Consider the following 5,000-nt stretch of genomic DNA (forward strand, 5'->3'; position numbering starts at 1 on the left):
TATATGTATATATGTATGTATATACGTATGTATATATCTATGTATATATGTATGCATATATGTATGTTACCTTCTGTTTTTAATTATTTGAATTCTTCCTGTTAGGAAAGAGATGGTTTTTAACAAAGGCGCAAAACTCCTTTATTGGAACGTAGATAGCAAAAACAATGTCACATGTTGAAATTAAGAAAAGTCTTGTATATTTTCACTGTTCAGCTAACAGATTGCATTTGCAATGTACGCTGATTGTTTTTTCTGAAAACCCTATCTTATCCAGTCATTAATTCACAAAAATCTAGTGAAAGGATTATTATTGGGCACAAGTGTGAATTTATAATCTGGGTATAGAAGATGGAGGCTTTAAGGCAGTTAGCAATCAGACTTCCTACAAGCATTTCATTGATATTTTGCTTCATTTCCGTAATTGCTGTTAACAGTACATTACCTTCAATGGCCCTTCATATTTTACGCATGCTGCTTGCTCATAAGCGTGCTCTGATATTTATTTTTATACCTGTCATTTTTCTATTTGTGCGTTTGCTATAAATGTTTGCTTTCGTTTATCATACATCACTTTCACTGAAAAAGCTTCAATGCGTTTGTGTCAGGCATTACAAACAAAATAACTACATGCTACGAAACGATTCGGATAAGATATAGGATCCCTTATGGTTACTGAAATTGCGATCTCATTTCATGGGCTTTCATTTATTACTAACTACCAAACTTATGTTAAAAAACTTTATTCATTATCTAAGTTGCTTAATACCATATAATAAACTGCTAACGAAATTGGTAATTATACATTTTACATTTATCACCGTCAAACAACTTCTAACTGCGGGATAATTCAACCTAAATCGTCCAAATGAATGCGCCATCATAATAAATTACACCGTCCAGAGGACGGGTGCGTTTACTAGTATATATATATATATATATATATATATATATATATATATATATATATATATATATATATATATATATATATATATATATATATATACACACACATATATATGTATGTATATACATGTAAATGTATGTCTCTATGTATTTATATTTATTAAAAAATCACATATTACTCTGAAGATTAACAGATCAGTCACTTACTATGACACTAATTCTAACTATTACCATTAACCCTACTTCTTTCCCTCTCCTCTCCACTTTATCTCTTACTTTCTTCCTCTTCTCTCACCTAGTTTCTCAAACACCACCATCGCGATCATCAGTATATATATATATATATATATATATATATATATATATATATATATATATATATATATATATATATATATATATAAATATAAAAACATGAATATTTCCCATTAACCAATATCAATGAAATACGACCTGCAATATTATCGTTTCTGACATCTCATTAACATGAATTCGCTAATATTATTTTCCGATATTTATGTCTACTTTGTTGATATCTATATTCTTTACTGCTATCTTGTATACATTCTAGCCCAGAAACAAGGATCTATCATTGGAAATTAGACAACTTCGATGGGATGTCTATATACGTATGTATGTATATATATATGCACGTCTGTATGGATGTATGCGTATGAGCATGCATGTATGTACGTATGTACACAAACATAAATTAGTGCATGCATGAATGCCGTTCAGTGTGTGTGTATGTGTGTGTGTGTGTGTGTGTGTGTGTGTGTGTGTGTAGGTTTTTACTATTTTTTCTTACCTATATGTGCATAAATATCATTGAATATCTATACGTATGTGTATGAATTTATAACATGCCAATGTTTTGGAATGTATGTAAAATGAACTTATATATGAAAATAGCAATAAACACAAAGACACACAGACACACGCACGCACACACACACAGACACGCACGCACACACACACACACACACACACACACACACACACACACACACACACACACACACACACACACAAACTCACATAAGCATATATTCGTATACCAATATGCAGTAAGATCTGTACATATATATGTGGTATGTGTAACAACTGTTTGTGTGTGTCTATATATATTTTATACATACACAAATATATATATATATATATATCTATATAGCATATATGTCTCTACATATATACATGCACACACACACACACACACACACACACACGCACATCTGTATATATACATACATATATAATATGTATATTTGTGTGTAAATATATAGGTATACATATGCATACATATGTATTTATATATGTGTGTATGTATGTAATTGCAAGCTGCTGGTCTGTATCTATTTGTTTCCCATATTCTTTTTACATGTATGAATGCAATGTTCTTTCTCATTTTCCGATCAGATATCTGACTGACCCCCCCCCCCCCCCAAAAAAAACAACAACAATAAAACAAAAACAAAAACAAAACAAACTAATTACAATAAAAGTGTCATTTCGAAGATTCTCTAATATAATGAAAATTTCCAATATGTGTGTAGAAGCTTACGACGTAAGTAGTACCGTATATTCTATATATAGTCTAAATTCTAGAGATATTTACATAAGGGATATCATATAAACACGATTATATTGACGTTGGCTAATGTAATTCCAAGATCTAATAATATTTTACTTTTTTACTCACGAAATATCATATTAGACACGACTTTGGCCTATATGCATTCTGAATAGTTTGTAAATACTCGAATCATTAAATGCTGGGTAAAATATAATCCTTGACATATAAGTAATAAATCATAGATTTTCTTACAACCAGAGACGTGTTTTTTTGTTGAGAGGCCATCACCTTGCTTTTAGAATGCAGTGATGATCGAATACGGTAAGCGCTCGCTTTTATTTTTATGTTTTATTTATTCATTTACATCGAAGATGGATGCCAACTACAGTTATGAGAGCGAGGCTATTCTACAAGATAATGTTATGGCCTTGTGGTTTAGAAGCCCGCTTTGCAATCACGTAGTTTCAGGTTCAGGCCCACTGGGCAGCAATTTGGCAAATGCTTTCTAACATAACCTCGAAACGGCGAATGCCTTGTAAGTGAATTTAGTAGAAGGAAAATGTGCAGAAGCCCTTCGTATATACATATACATACATCAACACATATACATATATATGTGTGTGTATGTGTGTGTGTGCGTGTGTGTGTATGTGTGTGTGTGTGCTTCTGTATGTATATATGTATCTATGTGTGTGGGTATGTACACGAGGGTGGTGCTGAAAAGTCCCTGGGTATCGTGAAAGGCCTGGCTTGTAGGCCGACCTTCCGAGTTCTTTTATAAGGCTTTAAAAACTGAAGGACCGCTGCAATGAGTTACAGGAGTGTAGACAAACCAACACCAATTGCCAAGCGGTTAGGGTTATAAACTATACACACACACACACACACATATATATATGTGTGTGTGTGAGCGTGTGCGTGCGTATATATATATATATAAATATATATATAGATAAATATATATATATATAGATATATATATTTATACATATATATATATATATTTGTTTGTATACACACACACACACAAACACATTTTTTAGCTTGGGTTCATAGTAAAAAGATACTTGCGCAGTGAGATTGAACACAAAGCCAGGTGGTTACAAAGCAAGCGTCTTAACCATGCAGCCACGCCTGTATTCATATGAAGGTTCTTTTTATGAGGTGTGTCATTCTATGCCCATGATATGTTGTCCAGATAATGTTTTTGCGCGTTAAGTGAAACAATATCAAAAGACTGAATGAGAGGGGAAAGTTAGAGACAGATAGATAGGGAGGGAGAAGGACAGTATTCATGTTAATTGTTTGCTGAACTCGGTTATCTGAACAAGACGGGCGGGGAAGAAGATTCTGTTCCGATAACTAATTGTTTTGGATATTGATCGGCTCATAAAGAAAAGAAGTCACACTAAACATAATTACGATGCCTTGATATCTCGTTTGGATAATACGACACTCGGATAATTATTGTTCGGATAACTGCGGTTTGACTTTGTATCTCTAAGTATTGAGTTGTTGAGTGGCAAATGAATGTTAATTTGCATATGAAGTGTAACTGTATAAGTTGACTGTTACATTTTATTTTAGACATTTAGTTTGTATATTTCTTTGGCTTTTACGTTCTTTTCGCAGAGTGATACTTTCGTTTCTATGTTAATTAAAACTAATGTTAATTAAATTTTGTAATTATTTAGTAAATGCAGAAAAATTACAAATTCGACAAGAAAATTATCACTGAAATGTTTAGCAAAGAAAATATGAAAATATTAGTGAGTAGCTGGCTAATGGCTGTAAAAGTTGAAGCGAATCAAATTGATGCACTCGAAGTAGTTATTTTTAATGATAAGGAGATGATGTTAGCGATAGCATAATTACCTCATTTGGCTTTTATTGATATTTGAGTAATGTATTAAATGAAATGTGGTATTAAAAAAAAAGCCGATATGAAGATTACAAAGCAAGATTACAAATGAAGATAACGATGGTTTCAAACATTGCCTCTGTAAATGTTCCAGCCCGCCACTTCCCCCTAAATTTAAAAGTGTAAGCTGAAGCTACTGAAAGTTTATGGTAAATATTTGATTTGTATTTCCCCAAGCTCAGTTATTATGAATGTATTTAATTAGCCCTGAGGTATTAGAGTTATCTATAATTGATTAATCAGTCATTATCGAAATGTTGAAAATGGAAGAAGGATAAAAAATTGCAATATAACATAAACTGTAACAAAATAACTCGTAAAACTGATAGGTTCTAATTTATATATTATTTACATCACTGATTTAAATATTTCATTTGAATTACGAGGGGTGTATGAAAAGTTTTGAGTCTTGAAGTCTTGTACCTTCATCAGAAGTCTTGTACCATGTTTTGTTCTTTTGAGGCTCAAGACTTGTATCTCCTCGGAAAACCAGCTAAAGTAATGGAAAATAATTATGGATATTTATTGTTGAATTTGTTGAAAGAATCGTTTATATTATCAGATGAGTAGCGCTTTTGGTGGTTTATTTGTCATAAC

At 31.9% G+C, this 5,000-nt stretch overlaps 1 long non-coding RNA gene across 1 annotated transcript in view; it reads left to right on the forward strand.

Moving 5' to 3' along the window:
• LOC149131865 (uncharacterized) overlaps positions 1 to 1,541 on the forward strand; it is a 12,277-nt gene extending 10,736 nt beyond the window's left edge. The window contains exon 3 of the long non-coding RNA XR_016237441.1: positions 1,481 to 1,541. This is a non-coding gene — a long non-coding RNA (uncharacterized LOC149131865). The remainder of the gene's footprint in view (positions 1 to 1,480) is intronic.
• Positions 1,542 to 5,000: the final 3,459 nt, after the last annotated feature.

Source organism: Octopus bimaculoides, chromosome 19 (genome assembly GCF_046866305.1).
Source record: "Octopus bimaculoides isolate indiv1 chromosome 19, ASM4686630v1, whole genome shotgun sequence".
Classification (NCBI taxonomy): domain Eukaryota; kingdom Metazoa; phylum Mollusca; class Cephalopoda; order Octopoda; family Octopodidae; genus Octopus; species Octopus bimaculoides.